The sequence below is a fragment of the Symsagittifera roscoffensis genome, chromosome 4 (assembly GCF_963678635.1).
Source record: "Symsagittifera roscoffensis chromosome 4, txSymRosc1.1, whole genome shotgun sequence".
Taxonomy (NCBI): Eukaryota; Metazoa; Xenacoelomorpha; order Acoela; family Convolutidae; genus Symsagittifera; species Symsagittifera roscoffensis.
Window position 1 is genome coordinate 6,020,972 of NC_087065.1, and position 19,472 is coordinate 6,040,443.

Consider the following 19,472-nt stretch of genomic DNA (forward strand, 5'->3'; position numbering starts at 1 on the left):
TCTTCAATTTATGAACCGATTAAGTCCATGTTTTTTTGCTTCGATTTAAATTTTTACAAACATTTAATTTCTTCGATTTTCAGCTAAAAACCTCTAATCGGAACAAAACTCTTCTTTGTTTTCACTGTCTGTTACTTTCACGGTTAAAACAAACAAAAGCTTGCTTTCTTTGGAAAAATGCATGATTATTCCTTTCGGAGTTGCACGCTCCTGGGTGGGCTTGAACCACCAACCTTTCGGTTAACAGCCGAACGCGCTAGCCGATTGCGCCACAAGAGCTGAAAGTTTGTCTAATCTCCTTAAAATCAATCATGTAAGTAAATTGACATTTGTGCAGGGGAATTGACATCAAAAACAGTTTCTTTTTTCAAATGTTTCGCTTCCCATACTAGGGGACGATTTTGAGATACTTAACTAAAATTTACTCAATTCATTATGCTGGCAGTGGACTAAAAAGTTAATATTTTTTACTCAAGGCATTTTCGATGTTCTGTTATGAAAAAGCGAAGAATTTTGCGCCCTTATCTTCTTCACCTTAAAACCAAACCAATTTTATGTTGATTTTTTCTTCAATTTATGAACCGATTAAGTCCATGTTTTTTGCTTCGATTTAAATTTTTACAAACATTTAATTTCTTCGATTTTCACCTAAAAACCTCTATTTGGAACAAAACTCTTCTTTGTTTTCACTGTCTGTTACTTTCATGGTTAAAACAAACAAAAGATTGCTTTCTTTGGAAAAATGCATGATTACTCCTTTCGGAGTGGCACGCTCCTGGGTGGGCTTGAACCACCAACCTTTCGGTTAACAGCCGAACGCGCTAGCCGATTGCGCCACAAGAGCTGAAAGTTTGTCTAATCTCCTTAAAATCAATCATGTAAGTAAATTGACATTTGTGCAGGGGAATTGACATCAAAAACAGTTTCTTTTTTCAAATGTTTCGCTTCCCATACTAGGGGACGATTTTGAGATACTTAACTAAAATTTACTCAATTCATTATGCTGGCAGTGGACTAAAAAGTTAATATTTTTTACTCAAGGCATTTTCGATGTTCTGTTATGAAAAAGCGAAGAATTTTGCGCCCTTATCTTCTTCACCTTAAAACCAAACCAATTTTATGTTGATTTTTTCTTCAATTTATGAACCGATTAAGTCCATGTTTTTTGCTTCGATTTAAATTTTTACAAACATTTAATTTCTTCGATTTTCACCTAAAAACCTCTATTTGGAACAAAACTCTTCTTTGTTTTCACTGTCTGTTACTTTCATGGTTAAAACAAACAAAAGATTGCTTTCTTTGGAAAAATGCATGATTACTCCTTTCGGAGTGGCACGCTCCTGGGTGGGCTTGAACCACCAACCTTTCGTTTAACAGCCGAACGCGCTAGCCGATTGCGCCACAAGAGCTGAAAGTTTGTCTAATCTCCTTAAAATCAATCATGTAAGTAAATTGACATTTGTGCAGGGGAATTGACATCAAAAACAGTTTCTTTTTTCAAATGTTTCGCTTCCCATACAAGGGGACGATTTTGAGATACTTAACTAAAATTTACTCAATTCATTATGCTGGCAGTGGACTAAAAAGTTAATATTTTTTACTCAAGGCATATCGATGTTCTGTTATGACAAAGAAAAGAATTTTGGGCCCTTATCTTCTTCACCTTAAAACCAAACCAATTTTATGTTGATTTTTTCTTCAATTTATGAACCGATTAAGTCCATGTTTTTTTGCTTCGATTTAAATTTTTACAAACATTTAATTTCTTCGATTTTCAGCTAAAAACCTCTAATCGGAACAAAACTCTTCTTTGTTTTCACTGTCTGTTACTTTCACGGTTAAAACAAACAAAAGCTTGCTTTCTTTGGGAAAATGCATGATTATTCCTTTCGGAGTTGCACGCTCCTGGGTGGGCTTGAACCACCAACCTTTCGGTTAACAGCCGAACGCGCTAGCCGATTGCGCCACAAGAGCTGAAAGTTCGTCTAATCTCCTTAAAATCAATCATGTAAGTAAATTGACATTTGTGCAGGGGAATTGACATCAAAAACAGTTTCTTTTTTCAAATGTTTCGCTTCCCATACTAGGGGACGATTTTGAGATACTTAACTAAAATTTACTCAATTCATTATGCTGGCAGTGGACTAAAAAGTTAATATTTTTTACTCAAGGCATTTTCGATGTTCTGTTATGAAAAAGCGAAGAATTTTGCGCCCTTATCTTCTTCACCTTAAAACCAAACCAATTTTATGTTGATTTTTTCTTCAATTTATGAACCGATTAAGTCCATGTTTTTTGCTTCGATTTAAATTTTTACAAACATTTAATTTCTTCGATTTTCACCTAAAAACCTCTATTTGGAACAAAACTCTTCTTTGTTTTCACTGTCTGTTACTTTCATGGTTAAAACAAACAAAAGATTGCTTTCTTTGGAAAAATGCATGATTACTCCTTTCGGAGTGGCACGCTCCTGGGTGGGCTTGAACCAACAACCTTTCGGTTAACAGCCGAACTCGCTAGCCGATTGCGCCACAAGAGCTGAAAGTTTGTCTAATCTCCTTAAAATCAATCATGTAAGTAAATTGACATTTGTGCAGGGGAATTGACATCAAAAACAGTTTCTTTTTTCAAATGTTTCGCTTCCCATACAAGGGGACGATTTTGAGATACTTAACTAAAATTTACTCAATTCATTATGCTGGCAGTGGACTAAAAAGTTAATATTTTTTACTCAAGGCATTTTCGATGTTCTGTTATGACAAAGAAAAGAATTTTGGGCCCTTATCTTCTTCACCTTAAAACCAAACCAATTTTATGTTGATTTTTTCTTCTATTTATGAACCGATTAAGTCCATGTTTTTTTGCTTCGATTTAAATTTTTACAAACATTTAATTTCTTCGATTTTCAGCTAAAAACCTCTAATCGGAACAAAACTCTTCTTTGTTTTCACTGTCTGTTACTTTCACGGTTAAAACAAACAAAAGCTTGCTTTCTTTGGAAAAATGCATGATTATTCCTTTCGGAGTTGCACGCTCCTGGGTGGGCTTGAACCACCAACCTTTCGGTTAACAGCCGAACGCGCTAGCCGATTGCGCCACAAGAGCTGAAAGTTTGTCTAATCTCCTTAAAATCAATCATGTAAGTAAATTGACATTTGTGCAGGGGAATTGACATCAAAAACAGTTTCTTTTTTCAAATGTTTCGCTTCCCATACTAGGGGACGATTTTGAGATACTTAACTAAAATTTACTCAATTCATTATGCTGGCAGTGGACTAAAAAGTTAATATTTTTTACTCAAGGCATTTTCGATGTTCTGTTATGAGAAAGAAGAGAATTTTGGGCTCTCATCTTCTTCACTTTAAAACCAAACCAAGTTTATGTCGATTTTTTCTTCAATTTATGAATAGATTAAGTCCATGTTTTTTTGCTTCGATTTAAATTTTTACAAACATTTAATTTCTTCGATTTTCATCTAAAAACCTCTAATCCGAACAAAACTCTTCTTTTTTTTCACTGTTTGTTACTTTCACGGTTAAACGAAACAATAGCTTGCTTTTTTGGAACAAAACGCCTAAATATTCAGTAGGGAATTGCACGCTCCTGGGTAGGCTTGAACCACAAACCTTTCGGTTATCGCCGAACGCGCTAGCCGATTGCCCCACAAGAGCTAAAATTAAGAATAATCTCCTTGAAGCCAATCATGTAAGTAAATGGACATTTGTGCAGGTGAATTAACATCAAAAGTAGTTTCTTTTTTCAAATGTTTGGCTTCCCATACTAGGGGACGATTTTAAGGTACTTTACTAAAATTTACTCAATTCATTTTGCTGGAAGTGGACCAAAAACTAAAATTTTTTACCCAAGGCATTTTCGATTATCTGTTATGAGAAAGAGAAGAAATTTGGGATCTTATCTTTTTCACCTTATAACCAAACCAATTTTTTTTTCAATTTATGAATAGATTAAATCCATGTATTTTTGCTTCGATTTAAGTTTTTACAAACATTTAATTTCTTCGAATTTCATGCAAAACCCTCTAATCGGGATAAAACTCTTCTTTTTTTACATTGTGCTACTTTCACGGTTAAAAAAAACAATGGCTTGCTTTACTTTGAAACAAAACGCCTAAATCTTCCGTTGGGAGTTGCACGCTCCTGGGTGCGCTTGAACCAACAAACTTTCGGTTAACAGCCGAACGCGCTAGCCGATTGCACCACAAGAGCTATAATTATGTTTAATATACTTGAAACTAATCATGTAAGTAAATGGACATTTGTGCAGGTGATTTGACATCAAAAGCAGTTTCTTTTTTCAAATGTTTGGCTTCCCATACTAGGGGACGATTTGAGATACTTTACTATAAGTTACTCAATTCATTTTGCTGAAAGGGGACTAAAAGATGAAAATATTTTACGCAAGGCATTTTCGATGTTCTGTTATGAGAAAGAAAAGAATTTTAAGCTCTTATTTTCTTCAACTTAAAACCAAACCAATTTATGTTGATTTTTTTTTCAATTTATGAATAGATTAAGTCCATGTTTTTTTGCTTCGACTTAAGTTTTTACACACATTTAATTTCTTCGAATTTCATCCAAAAACCTCTAATCGGAACAAAATTCTTCTTTGTTTTCACAGTGTGTTACTTTCACGGTTAAAAGAAACCATGGCTTGCTTTACTTTCGAACAAAACTCCTAAATCTTCCGTTGGGAGTTGCACGCTCCTGGGTGGGCTTGAACCACCAACCTTTCGGTTAACAACCGAACGCGCTAGCCGATTGCACCACAAGAGCTGAAAGCTAGTCTAATCTCCTTGAAACAAATCATGAAAGTAAATGGACATTTGTGCAAGTGAATTGACATCAAAAGCAGTTTCTTTTTTCAAATGTTTCGATTCCCATACTAGGGGACGCTTTTGAGATACTTTACTAAAATTCACTCAATTCATTTTTGCTGGAAGTGGACTAAAAAGTGAATATTTTTTACCCAAGGCAATTTCGATTTTCTGTTATGAGAAAGAAAAGAATTTTGCGCCCTTATCTTCTTCACCTTAAAGCCAAACCAATTTAATGTTGATTTCTTCTTCAATTTATGAACCGATTAAGTCCATGTTTTTTTGCTTCGATTTAAATTTTTACAAACATTTAATTTCTTCGATTTTCAGCTAAAAACCTCTAATCGGAACAAAATTCTTCTTTGTTTTCACAGTGTGTTACTTTCACGGTTAAAAGAAACCATGGCTTGCTTTACTTTCGAACAAAACTCCTAAATCTTCCGTTGGGAGTTGCACACTCCTGGGTGGGCTTGAACCACCAACCTTTCGGTTAACAACCGAACGCGCTAGCCGATTGCACCACAAGAGCTGAAAGCTAGTCTAATCTCCTTGAAACAAATCATGAAAGTAAATGGACATTTGTGCAAGTGAATTGACATCAAAAGCAGTTTCTTTTTTCAAATGTTTCGATTCCCATACTAGGGGACGCTTTTGAGATACTTTACTAAAATTCACTCAATTCATTTTTGCTGGAAGTGGACTAAAAAGTGAATATTTTTTACCCAAGGCAATTTCGATTTTCTGTTATGAGAAAGAAAAGAATTTTGCGCCCTTATCTTCTTCACCTTAAAGCCAAACCAATTTAATGTTGATTTCTTCTTCAATTTATGAACCGATTAAGTCCATGTTTTTTTGCTTCGATTTAAATTTTTACAAACATTTAATTTCTTCGATTTTCAGCTAAAAACCTCTAATCGGAACAAAATTCTTCTTTGTTTTCACAGTGTGTTACTTTCACGGTTAAAAGAAACCATGGCTTGCTTTACTTTCGAACAAAACTCCTAAATCTTCCGTTGGGAGTTGCACACTCCTGGGTGGGCTTGAACCACCAACCTTTCGGTTAACAACCGAACGCGCTAGCCGATTGCACCACAAGAGCTGAAAGCTAGTCTAATCTCCTTGAAACAAATCATGAAAGTAAATGGACATTTGTGCAAGTGAATTGACATCAAAAGCAGTTTCTTTTTTCAAATGTTTCGATTCCCATACTAGGGGACGATTTTGAGATACTTATCTAAAATTCACTCAATTCATTTTTGCTGGAAGTGGACTAAAAAGTGAATATTTTTTACCCAAGGCAATTTCGATTTTCTGTTATGAGAAAGAAAAGAATTTTGCGCCCTTATCTTCTTCACCTTAAAACCAAACCAATTTAATGTTGATTTCTTCTTCAATTTATGAACCGATTAAGTCCATGTTTTTTTGCTTCGATTTAAATTTTTACAAACATTTAATTTCTTCGATTTTCAGCTAAAAACCTCAAATCGCAACAAAACTCTTCTTTGTTTTCACGGTTTAAACAAACAGTAGCTTGCTTTCTTTGGGAAAAAAATGCATAATTATTCCTTTCGCAGCTGTACGCTCATGGGTGGGCTTGAACCACCAACCTTTCAGTTAACAGCCAAACGCGCTAGCCGATTGAGCCACAAGAGCTGAAAGTTTGTCTAATTTCCTTAAAATTATTCATGTAAGTAAATTGATATATGTGCAGGTGAATTGACATCAAAAACAGTTTCTTTTTTTAAATGTTTCGCTTCCCATACTAGGGGAAGATTTTGGGATATTTTACTAAAATTTTCTCAGTTCATTTTGCTGGAAGTGGACCAAAAGGTGGAAATTTTTCACCCACGGCAATTTCGATGTTCTGTTATGAGAAAGAAAAGAATTTTGGGCTCTCATCTTCTTCACCTTATAACTAAACCAATTTTATGTTGATTTTTTTTCAATTTATGAATAGATTAAATCCATGAATTTTTTTTTCGATTTAAGTTTTTACAAATATTTAAATTCTTCGAAATTCATCCAAAAACCTCTTATCGCAATAAAACTCTTCTTTGTTTTCTCAATCTGTTACTTTCACGGTTAAAACAAACAATAGCTGGCTTTAATTTGTGACGAAACGCCTAAATTTTCCGTTAGAAGTTCCACGCTCCTGGGTGGGCTTGAACCACCAACCTTTCGGTTAACAACCGAACGCGCTAGCCGATTGCACCACAAGAGCTGAAAGCTAGTCTAATCTCCTTGAAACAAATCATGAAAGTAAATGGACATTTGTGCAAGTGAATTGACATCAAAAGCAGTTTCTTTTTTCAAATGTTTCGATTCCCATACTAGGGGACGATTTTGAGATACTTTACTAAAATTCACTCAATTCATTTTTGCTGGAAGTGGACTAAAAAGTGAATATTTTTTACCCAAGGCAATTTCGATTTTCTGTTATGAGAAAGAAAAGAATTTTGCGCCCTTATCTTCTTCACCTTAAAACCAAACCAATTTAATGTTGATTTCTTCTTCAATTTATGAATAGATTAAGTCCATGTTTTTTGCTTCGATTTAAATTTTTACAAACATTTAATTTCTTCGAATTTCATCCAAAAACCTCTCATCGGAACCAAACTCTTCTTTGTTTTCACAGTCTGTTACTTTCACGATTAAAACAAACAAACGCTTGCTTTCTTTGAAAAAAAAATGTATAATTATTCCTTTCGGAGTTGCACGCTCCTGGGTGGGCTTGAACCACCAACCTTTCGGTTAACAACCGATTGCGCCACAAGAGCTGAAAATTTTTCTAATCTCCTTGAAATCAACCATGTAAGTAAATTGACATTTGTGCAGGTGAATTGACATCAGACACAGTTTTTTTTTCAATTGTTTCGCTTCCCATACTAGATGACACGATTTTGGGATACTTTACTAAAAATTACTCAGTTCATTTTTCTGGAACTGGACCAAAAGGTGAAAATTTTTTACAGAAGGCATTTTCAATGTTCTGTTATGAGAAAGAAAAGAACTTTGGGCTCTTATCTTCTTCACCTTAAAACCAAACCAATTTATGTTGATTTTTTCCAATTTATGAATAGATTAAGTCCATGTATTTTTGCTTCGATTTAAGTTTTTACAAACATTTAATTTCTTCGAATTTCATCCAAAATTCTCTAATCGGAACAAAACTCTTCTTTGTTTTCTCAATCTGTTACTTTCACGGTTAAAACAAACAACAGCTTGTTTTAATTTGTAACGAAACGCCTAAAAGTTCCAGTAGAAGTTGCACGCTCCTGGGTAGGCTTGAACCACCAACCTTTCGGTTAACAGCCGAATGCGCTAGCCGATTGCGCCACAAGAGCTGAAAGAATGCCTAATCTCCTTGAAACCAATCATGTCAGTAAATGACATTTGCGCAGGTGAAACGACATCAAAAGCAGTTTCTTGTTCCAAATGTTTCGCTTCCCATGCCAGGGGAAGATTTTGAGATACTTTACAAAAATTTACTCAATTCTTTATGCTGGAATAGGACCATAAAGTGAAAACTTTTCACCAACGGCATTTTCGATGTTCTGTTATGAGAAAAAAAAAGAATTTCGGGCTCTTATCTTCTTCACATTAAAACCAAACCAATTTATGTTGATTTTTTCCAATTTATGAATAGATTAAGTCCATGTATTTTTGCTTCGATTTAAGTTTTTACAAACATTTAATTTCTTCGAATTTCATCCAAAAACCTCTAATCGGAACAAAATTCTTCTTTGTTTTCACAGTGTGTTACTTTCACGGTTAAAAGAAACCATGGCTTGCTTTACTTTCGAACAAAACTCCTAAATCTTCCGTTGGGAGTTGCACGCTCCTGGGTGGGCTTGAACCACCAACCTTTCGTTTATCAGCCGAACTCGCTAGCCGAAAGAACCATAAGAACTGCAAGTTTGTCTAATCTCCTCAAAATTAATCATGTAATTAAATTGACATTTGTGCAGGTGAATTGACATCAAAAACAGTTTCTTTTTTCAAATGTTTCGCTTCCCATACTACGGGAAGATTTTGAGATACTTTACTAAAAATTACTCAATTCATTATGCTGGAAGTGGACCATAAAATGAAAATTTTTCACCCACGGCATTTTCGATGTTCTGTTATGAGGAAAAAAAAGAATTTCGGGCTCTTATCTTCTTCACCTTAAAACCAAACCAATTTATATTGATTTTTTCCAATTTATGAATAGATTAAGTCCATGTATTTTTGCTTCGATTTAAGTTTTTACAAACATTTAATTTCTTCGAATTTCATCCAAAAACCTCTAATCGGAACAAAACTCTCCTTTGTTTTCACAGTGTGTTACTTTCACGGTTAAAAGAAACCATGGCTTGCTTTACTTTCGAACAAAACTCCTAAATCTTCCGTTGGGAGTTGCACGCTCCTGGGTGTGCTTGAACCACCAACCTTTCAATTAACAGCCGAACTCGCTAGCCGAATGAACCACAAGAGCTGCAAGTTTGTCTTTTCTCCTTAAAATTAATCATGTAATTAAATTGAAATTTGTGCAGGTGAATTGACATCAAAAACAGTTTCTTTTTTCAAATGTTTCGCTTCCCATACTAGGGGAAGATTTTGGAATATTTCACTAAAACTTTCTCAGTTTATTTTGCTGGAAGTGGACCAAAAGGTGAAGTTTTTTACGCCAGGCAATTTCGATGTTCTGTTATGAGATAAAAAAATTTTGGGCTCTTATATTCTTTACCTTAAAATCAAACCAATTTTATGTTGATTTTTTTTTCAATTTATGAGTAGATCATGTAATATTTTTTTTGCTGCGATTAAATTTTTACTAACATTAAATTTCTTTGATTTTCATCCGAAATCCTCTAATCGGGACAAAACTTTTCTTTGTTTCACAGTCTGTTACTTTCGCGGTTAAAACAAACAAAAGCTTGCTTTCTTTGGAACAAAATGCATAATTATACTGTTCGGAGTTGCACGCTCTTGAGTGAGCTTGAACCACCAACCTCTCGGTTAACTGCCTATCGCGCTAGCCGATTGCGCCACATGAGCTAAACGTATGTCGAATCTCCTTGAAACCAATCATGTAAGGAAATGGACATTTGTGCAGGTGAATTGACATCAAAAACAGTTTCTTTTTTCAAATGTTTCGCTTCCCATACTAGGGGACGATTTTGATATACTTTACTAAAATTTACTCAGTTCATTTAGCTGGAAGCGGACCAAATGGTGAAAATTTTTTACGCAAGGCATTTTCGATGTTCTGTTATGAGAAAGAAAAGTATTTTGGGCTCTTATTTTCTTCACCTTAAAACCAAACCAATTTATGTTGATTTTTTCCGATTTATGAATAGATTAAGTCCATGTATTTTTCTTCAATTTAAGTTTTTACAAAGATTTAATTTCTTCGAATTTCATCCAAAAACCTCTAATCGGAACAAAACTCTTCTTTGTTTTCACATTCTGTTACTTTCACGGTTAAAACAAACAGTAGCTTGCTTTCTTTGGAAAAAAATGCATAATTATTCCTTTCTCAGCTGTACGCTCATGAGTGGGCTTGAACCACCAACCTTTCGGTTAACAGCCAAACGCGCTAGCCGATTGAACCACAACAGCTGAAAGTTTGTCTAATCTCCTTAAAATTAATCATGTAAAAAAATTGACATTTGTGCAGGTGAATTGACATCCAAAACAGTTTCTCTTTTCAAATGTTTCGCTTCCCATACTAGGGGAAGATTTTGGGATATTTTACTAAAATTTTCTCAGTTCATTTTGCTGGAAGTGGACCAAAAGGTGAAAATTTTTTACGCAAGGCAATTTCGATGTTCTGTTATGAGAAAGAAAAGAATTTTGGGCTCTCATCTTCTTCACCTTAAAACCAAACCAATTTTATGTTGATTTTTTTTCCAATTTATGAATAGATTAAGTCCATGTATTTTTGCTTCGATTTAAGTTTTTAAAAACATTTAATTTCTTCAAATTTCATCCAAAAACCTCTAATCGGAACAAAACTCTTCTTTGTTTTCTCAGTCTGTTACTTTCACGGTTAAAACAAACAACAGCTGGTTTTAATTTGTAACGAAACGCCTAAACGTTCCAGTAGAAGTTGCACGCTCCTGGGTAGGCTTGAACCACTAACCTTTCGGATAACAGCCGAATGCGCGAGCCGATTGCGCCACAAGAGCTGAAAGAATGCCTAATCTCCTTGAAACCAATCATGTAAGTAAATGACATTTGTGCAGGTGAATTGACATCAAAAACAGTTTCTTTTTTCAAATGTTTCGCTTCTCATACTAGGGGAAGATTTTGGGATATTTTACTAAAATTTTCTCAGTTCATTTTGCTGGAAGTGGACCAAAAGGTGAAATTTTTTTACGCCAAGCAATTTCGATGTTCTGTTATGAGAAAAAGAATTTTGGGCTCTTATATTCTTTACCTTAAAATCAAACCAATTTTATGTTGATTTTTTTTTCAATTTATGAACAGATCATGTAATATTTTTTTTGCTTCGATTAAATTTTTACTAACATTAAATTTCTTTGATTTTCATGCGAAATCTTCTAATCGGGACAAAACTTTTCTTTGTTTCACAGTCTTTTACTTTCGCGGTTAAAACAAACAAAAGCTTGCTTTCTTTGCAACAAAATGCATAATTATACTGTTCGGAGTTGCACGCTCTTGAGTGAGCTTGACCCACCAACCTTTCGGTTAACAGCCTATCGCGCTAGCCGATTGCGCCACATGAGCTAAATGTATGTCGAATCTCCTTGAAACCAATCATGTAAGGAAATGGACATTTGTGCAGGTGAATTGACATCAAAAACAGTTTCTTTTTTCAAATGTTTCGCTTCCCATACTAGGGGACGATTTTGATATACTTTACTAAAATTTACTCAGTTCATTTTGCTGGAAACGGACCAAATGGTAAACATTTTTTACGCAAGGCATTTTCGATGTTCTGTTATGAGAAAGAAAAAAATTTTGGGCTCTTATCTTCTTCACCTTAAAACCAAACCAATTTATGTTGATTTTTTCCAATTTATGAATAGATTAAGTCCATGTATTTTTCTTCGATTTAGGTTTTTACAAACATTTAATTTCTTCCAATTTCATCCAAAAACCTCTAATTGGAACAAAACTCTTCTTTGTTTTCACAGTGTGTTACTTTCACGGTTAAAAGAAACCATTGTGCGCCTCAATCTCCACGGATTGTAAAAATATCGGGTTTCAACAATTTAATTCGATCATTTTATCGGCAAAATAACTCGGTAACAATAATACTCAATTTATCGGTAAGAATGATATTTTTACCAAACTTTTGTATTGTTAACATCGGTCACATCGGCACAAAAAACTCCATAACTCAAAGCAAGCTGCAAAAATGGCCAGTATTTGTCCTTGAGACAAATTGCTCTTTTTAAAGGTCAGCCTTAATCAAGGCTGAACCAAATTAGAGCGAAAAGACGGTTAAAATCGGTTTTGGGGGGATCGAACCTGGTTACGGAGCATCCCATCAAGTTCGGTGCATATTCGAGTTCTAGAAAGGAAATGACCTAGTCGGGATTCAAACCGGCGCCGAACCCGCCGGGACGCACCATGTATACGCTTGGCTACTGTCCCTGTATGCATTTACTTTTATATGCATTTATACTCTCGCACATTTACGTTTATATGCATTTGTACTATTGTTTTATATTTGCGCTGCAACATCCTCCACCCCTAAACAAGGAAGAACGGGAGCGAGCTTTACGGTCGGGCGGGTCAGTTCGCTCGTAACGGTCTTTATGTCGGCGGATCGCGCGCATCCGTCGTTGCCGTAGTGTAGTTTAGCAATACGGGCGAGTGGGTAATGCCCACGTGGGCTGTCGGGTTCGACTACCCAAACCAAGTCGCCGGTTTTCAGTGTGACATCCGAATCATTATGCCACTTTGCTCTCTTGTTGAGAGATGGTACATATTCACGCAGCCAGCGTGACCAAACTGCGTTAGCGTACGATTGTGCTCTGGCGTAACGCTTTTTATGATCAAAGTTATCTTCGAAACTTAACGACGGGAAGCTAGCTGCGCTGTGACCGAGAATGAAGTGATTCGGGGTGAGTGCCTCTAGGTCGTGCGGATCGGAACTGACCGGAGTGATCGGTCTTGCGTTAAGTAATTGTTCAACTAGGCAGAGCGTTGTTCCTAGAACTTCCTCAGTTAATCTCCTGCTGCCTAATATGTCGTACAACACTCGCTTAACACTTCTCACTAGCCGCTCCCAGGCGCCACCGTGATGAGGGGCACTGGGCGGGTTAAACTTCCACTTAATGCCTTTGTGGACGAAAACGGCCGGGGCGACTTTGTTCCAATTTTGGACACAGGATAGGAGCTCCTTTTGAGCACCAACAAAATTCGTGCCATTGTCCGAAAGAATGGTTTTGGGGGTACCTCGCCTTGCAATAAATCGCTCTACGCCCATGACGCAGGAACTAGTATCGAGAGATGGAACCAACTCGATGTGAACTGCTCGAGTCGTGAGGCAGGTAAATAGGAAACCCCATCTCTTTTCGGTACTTCGGCGTATTGGCACTTGAAACGGGCCAAAGTAATCAACACCTGTGTCGGAGAAGGGAGGCTGCTTGTAACCCAGTCTTTCAATCGGTAGGTCAGACATAATGGGCACAACTGTTTTTGCTTTGCGCTTACGGCATGTTATGCAAGTATTGTCGATGTTCCCAAGTAACCAGCGCAACTTCAGAACAATGTATTTCAACTGAACGACAGCACGCATGTAATCCAACCCCTGATGTGCATGTTGAAAGTGCATATGCCTAATCAACATATGAGCAACTCGGTGTCGACCATCCAGTATTATTGGATGTTTGCTATCAAAGTCGGTATCAACAAGACGGCTGATACGTCCAGTTGAACGCAGGATGCCAGCTGGGCCGATGAACGGAGAATATTTAGCAATCCGACTTTTCTTTGTTATCAGTTTATCGGACTGAAGTATTTTCACTTCGGCAGGAAATGATTTGGACTGAGCGACATAAATGAGCTTCTGCTCGGCAATATCTAACTCGGACGGGTCGGTTATTTCCAGCGTTTTTGTACGGAAGTGTTTATGCGATGGTAGCACACGAAGCATAAATGCTAAAACACGTTTGTACTTTACAATTGAGCTGAATTTATCCCAATTTTTAAACAGACGGATCGACGGCGCTTTCTCAGATGAAGCATCAACAACAAACGTAGATGCAGTCTCAAGGCATGTATCAATGTCACAGAGTGGGCCTTTTAATTGGATCTTTTTGATGACATCAGTGTTCGGCTTGAATGGCCAATCACATGTCCTCAATATACTAGGACCTCTAACCCAGCTGCTATCCTTGAGGGCTTCCGAAGAAATCCCTCGTGTGCCGGTATCAGCTGGGTTATCACCACTGAGTACATGATTCCATTGATCAATGGTGGTAGACTCCAAGATTTCACCAGTGCGGTTTCCAACAAACACAGGAAGTTTGTTGCACGAGTTAAGCCACTGGAGAACGGTGGTAGAATCAGTCCACATGAATACATTGCTTACTTTGAAAGTAAGCGCTTTCAATATCTCTTCTTTGAGTCGAGTCGCAAGCAGAGCAGCCTGAAGCTCTAACTTGGGAATGGAGAGCATCTTCATAGGCGCTACACGGGCTTTCCCAAATACAAAAGCTAACTCGGTCTTTTGCGATTTAGCAAGTCGGGCTCGGAGAAACGATACGGCGCAAAAAACGTCCTGCGAACTATCACCGAACGTGTGAAGTTCACAGCGGTCGAACGGTTTGGTAAAGTAGCTACGAGGTATCGTCAGAGTACCTAATAGCGGAAGTCCTGAGTGCCAATCTAGAAATTGTTGTTTAATTTCCTCTGGGAGATCATCATCCCACTCTTGACCACTGATTCTCCATATGTCTTTTAGTAAAAGGCGCGCTTTCACAGTATATGGAGCTACCAGTCCTATTGGATCAAAAACTGAGGAAACAAAACTCAACACGGTGCGTTGAGTAATTGCTTTATCTAGTGGTCAATCAACACCTCTACTTACTACTAGGGTATCTTTTACATGATCCCACCTGAGACCAAGAACATGCGACGATTGGTCTGGACTCTTACAAATATCCTTAACTGACGGGTTGGACTCACGGTTGTCCGGATTAAGAGCGGTTGTAACTTCGGGTACATTGCTAACAAACTTTGTCAGGTTAAACCCACCGAATTTGAGCATTGCGACTAAGTCTTTACTTAGGCTAAGAGCGTCAGCGGTATTTTCGAACGAGTCAAGATAGTCGTCCATGTAAAACTTCTGGACAACGGCTGAAGCGGCTTCGGGGTATTCAGCTTGATTATCAGAAGCAGTTTTTTGTAGCGCGAAATTCGCACAAGTTGGCGAATCACGAGCGCCAAAAATATGACGGGTGTATTGGTGAACCACCACACTTGAAGTGGGGTCCTCCCGCCACAAAAAAACGGAGAGACGGTTGATCTCGCGCAAGTACTCCAACTTGTAAGAACATACCTTCTATGTCCGCTGAGACGGCGTACTTGTGTTGACGGAACCTCAACAGTACAAAAATAAGATTTTGAAGGAGATCCGGGCCAACCAAGAGAGATCTATTTAAGGAAGTGCCATGAAATTTCGATGCTCCATTGAGCACACGGCGCACCTTGCCGGGTTTGTTCGGGTTCAAAACCGGATGGTGTGGAAGATACCATTCACGTTCGGCTCGTGAGCTGGGATCGTGCGGGTTGACGGTTATGACATATCCTTTACTTATATCTTCTCTGATTGTTTCGGTATACTTCTCGCGAAGTAACGGATCTTTATCTAATCTTTTCTCTAACGACTTCAATTGGGCTAATGAAGAATAATAATTGTTAGGCAAGCTAACATCATTATCACTCCACAGCATCGGTACAGTGTAACGCTCACCATCGTGAACGGTTCCAGTTTTTAGGATCGACAAAGCACGCTTGTCTGCGGCGGAACGGGCATCTACTTGCTTGAACGCACCATACGACTCTAACTCATACCAAGTTTTGATTTGGTCGGTCAGAGAAGTATCGTCCGTGACGCAGTTAAAGGAAGAAGAATTTAAGGACGAACGATCAGGAGACGGACCACTAATGACCCAACCTATCGGAAGTCGGACGGCGCACGGTGAGTCAAGTTCATCTCCGAAGACATGTTCGAGGGGTCTTATCGCATGATAGAAGTCCTGTCCTATAACTATCTCAATCTCTTTGTAATTATACGCAGTCGTCTTTAACGGGGCTAGTTGCGGGTATTTGACCTGCAATTCGGAAACGTTTATAACATCGGGTCCTATATACATGTTGTGCTTAACGAAAGCGACAAACGAAAACGAAAATTCACTTTCATTGGGCTTTGCGGAAACTTTCAAGTGAACTCGTTGAGTTTTAGATACCTTGGCTGAGTTAAAACCATCGGTCGTAACATTTACGGGCGTGCCAACTAATTTCAGACGTTCAACGAGTGCCGCGGAAACCCAAGAATGAGTGGAACCGGTGTCACAAAGTGCTAGTGCATTCGAATTTTCCGAACCAGAGGACACATCTACCAACGCAACGGGAAGAATACCTTTTGCAGTTCCCTCACAAGGTTTAACACAAGCTGCGTTGTTTGCAGAAGTAGTGTTTGTATTAGTTTGAGTCGATGGTGATCGGTCGGCCTCTTTGGGCGGGAAAAATTTCTCGGTTCCATGAAGAAGCACATTGTGAGTGCTCTCACAGTCCTGTTTTGGGCATTTTCTTGCCTTTTGGCACTTTCGGAAGGTATGGTTGCCTTGTAAACAAGAAAAACAGAGCTTTTGTTCTGCTACATATTTAGCCCTCTGTGTTGCGTTTTTCTCTTTGAACACGGAACAGTTCCAGAGTGCATGCTGCCCTTTGCATAGCGAGCATGGAGGAAACCTCGTCTTTTCTCTACTTTTCTCATCCTTAGAACTTACCTTAGTGTTACCTGCAAGCACTTTTGTAACTACTTTTTGTTTAACTGGCTGCTCGACTTTGACTAAAGATTTCAATCGCTCATGGCCTTCTGCCTTATTCTTAAGCCAATCGTTGAAGTCTAGCAATGTTAATCGCTGCCAATGTTGTCTAACAGTATGCATGGACCATGCCTCTTTTAGATTTGGAGGAAGCTTACTGACGGCTTGATTTAATAGGTTCACACTTTTCAAGTCGTCATTGAACGACAAAGACCTAAAAACAGCTACGAGCCCAGAAATCACCGCAGAAAAACTTATAACATGGTCAGAGTTGTGCATCTTCAATGCGGGAAAATTCTTCAACTTATCCAAATGTGCACCAACTACAACATGAGGTTGCCCAAACTTTCTCTGGAGAGTTGCTAGAGCATCCTTATACAACACTCCATTGTAGCCGTATTCCGCAATTGCACTCTTGGTTTTGTCTTTAACGTGTGTTTTCAGATATTTGAGTTTTTCATCATCAGTTAGCATAGCCGAATCAACTGTTGCTTGGAACTGCCCGAACCATTCATACCAGTTAAGTGGTTCTCCATCAAACACTTCCAAGTTCAACTCCGGTAGACGGTCTTTGCGGCTATGCAGAATGATATCTGCTAACTCTCTCGCCGAGATGGGTTGTTCGCTATTAGGCACGTAAGACGGGCCCGTAGTGGGCGCAGGATATGTAGGTGGATAACCTTGATGCGCTGTTTCAACAACTGGATGAGTTTGCGGCTGGGTGTAATACACAGTCCCAAAACTTGTATAGGGAACTACGGTGTTTGGTGGAACAACAGGAGTTGTCACTGAGAAAACGTTTGAGGGCGGTGCGCAGTATTGAGGAACTGGCATCGTTTGCGCAGTCGCGGCAGGTCTCCACAAACTGCTATACGGGTTATAGTGTTCACTTGAGAAACTTGTTGGGTTGTTTGGAACATTTATAGGTTGATGGGATGGCGCTGCAGGCGCCTGATACCCAGTTGAAACGGGGCCGGAATGTGGTTGACTGACCGGAAGCAAAGAGGGAATAGGAACGGTTGACGGGACAAATGGTTGAATAATCGGAAGCGAAATGGGAATCGGAACGGTTAATGGAGGAACAAAAGGTTGACTCGCCGGAAGCGAAACTGGATTAGTAACGGTCGACACAGAAGGCGGTGCCACATTAATGGTGGGATTACCAAAGGGCATTGAAGCGGGAATGCTACCACTTGCTTGTGGTATCAGATTGTGATTTTGCGAAACTTCAGCATGAGGTGTTGAAGCTAAGTGTGGACTAACAAAGTTTGAGCTGGAGGCAACGAACTGTGGTAAACTAGATGGGTTCTCGATTGAGTGCAATGACAGACGCGATTGGACCAAACTTGATCTCTGAGCCTGAATTCGATTCCTATTGTGGCCTCCCGGTTCACTGTATGTGGTTTGACCAGCGTTGACGACGGCACCCCCACTGACGACGGCACCAACCCCTTGCAAAACATCAGTAGCAATCAAAGTGGAACTCTCGACTACTGGATGACTTTGCTCTGAGCTTGCAACAACTTCGGCCTGCTCTTGCTCAGTGACAACGTTTTCTACCCATTGTTCAGTACGTTGTGGGTCAACATGTGTTACGCTAGCATTTCCTATCTTCTCACTTGCTGCAGAAAGCTCTTCTTCCAACTCGAATTCCTTTAACTCAATTTCAGCCAGTTTCTTGCGGTGTACCTCAGCTAGTTCTTCCAACTCTAAATTACCTTGCTGTTCTTTTATTTTATTTTGCTGCGCTTTCAACTTCAATGACACCTTTGCTTGTCTCTCAAGTTCCTCCTGCTGCTTCTTCAAAACCAACAAATCTCGCCTCTTCTCAGTTGATGTTTTTGACTGCGCGACGGTATAGCGACTGGATTTATGCGAACCTGATTTATGATGTCGACTACTGTACCGCGACACCTTAGAGCGCGCATCTGCTTCATGTGAATCTTGCGGTTGTGTTGTAACGATCGTACTTAACGATTCTGCAACATTGTCAAGCTCTGTTTCCTCAGGTTCAACGTTTAAGCCAGCTTTATATGATGCAGCCTTCTGTAAAACTGTATCGTTTCTTGATGTAACCGTATGAAGCCACATATCCTGCGCTGGTATCAATCTAACTTAATCAATTCCTCATTTATTTCAACTGCAGTCTCTATCAGGCTCTTGCAATTCTGTATCTGAGTGTCAATCTTTGATGAGCGACTCTGACTTTCAATGTTCTCAATTATAATTTCATGGCACTTGTACAGTTCATTTTCAAGCTTGGTTCGCTTCGCAAATAACCTTTGAACCCTCTTCTGAAAGTTCTCATCCATGGCTCTAGGGTCTATACTTAACTCAAACTATACTTAACGGTTATCGGGCGTTTGCGGGGCGATTCGGAACGGTTTTCGGTGAGTAAAGTTACCAATGGGGCTGGGGATTAAGTAAGTCGGTTGATATCAAACAACACACACGGAGTAAACCTGAGGATGAATAAAACCAACTTAACTTACTTAATATCACCTCCCTGACCACTTAGGATGATGTTACGGCGTACGAAATTTGTTGAACGGTCGTACGACGGTGCGTCACTACTAATCGGCTAGTAGCTCGACGAATTACCAAGAGGTTTGGGAATTAAGCAA

General features: G+C 38.6%; 1 protein-coding gene and 10 non-coding genes across 11 annotated transcripts in view; all 11 read right to left on the reverse strand.

Annotated features, from left to right (window-relative positions):
- Positions 1–19,472, reverse strand: part of LOC134844216 (uncharacterized protein F21D5.5-like) — a 190,112-nt gene that overhangs the window by 141,457 nt on the left and 29,183 nt on the right. The window lies entirely within an intron of this gene.
- On the reverse strand, positions 206–279 carry Trnan-guu (transfer RNA asparagine (anticodon GUU)). Its single transcript has one exon. It is a non-coding gene; the product is annotated as a tRNA-Asn (tRNA).
- On the reverse strand, positions 771–844 carry Trnan-guu (transfer RNA asparagine (anticodon GUU)). Its single transcript has one exon. It is a non-coding gene; the product is annotated as a tRNA-Asn (tRNA).
- Trnan-guu (transfer RNA asparagine (anticodon GUU)) lies at positions 1,336–1,409 on the reverse strand. Its single transcript has one exon. It is a non-coding gene; the product is annotated as a tRNA-Asn (tRNA).
- On the reverse strand, positions 1,901–1,974 carry Trnan-guu (transfer RNA asparagine (anticodon GUU)). Its single transcript has one exon. It is a non-coding gene; the product is annotated as a tRNA-Asn (tRNA).
- Positions 3,032–3,105, reverse strand: Trnan-guu (transfer RNA asparagine (anticodon GUU)). Its single transcript has one exon. It is a non-coding gene; the product is annotated as a tRNA-Asn (tRNA).
- Trnan-guu (transfer RNA asparagine (anticodon GUU)) lies at positions 4,720–4,793 on the reverse strand. The gene has a single exon. It is a non-coding gene; the product is annotated as a tRNA-Asn (tRNA).
- Positions 5,290–5,363, reverse strand: Trnan-guu (transfer RNA asparagine (anticodon GUU)). The gene has a single exon. It is a non-coding gene; the product is annotated as a tRNA-Asn (tRNA).
- On the reverse strand, positions 5,860–5,933 carry Trnan-guu (transfer RNA asparagine (anticodon GUU)). The gene has a single exon. It is a non-coding gene; the product is annotated as a tRNA-Asn (tRNA).
- On the reverse strand, positions 6,982–7,055 carry Trnan-guu (transfer RNA asparagine (anticodon GUU)). The gene has a single exon. It is a non-coding gene; the product is annotated as a tRNA-Asn (tRNA).
- On the reverse strand, positions 8,105–8,178 carry Trnan-guu (transfer RNA asparagine (anticodon GUU)). Its single transcript has one exon. It is a non-coding gene; the product is annotated as a tRNA-Asn (tRNA).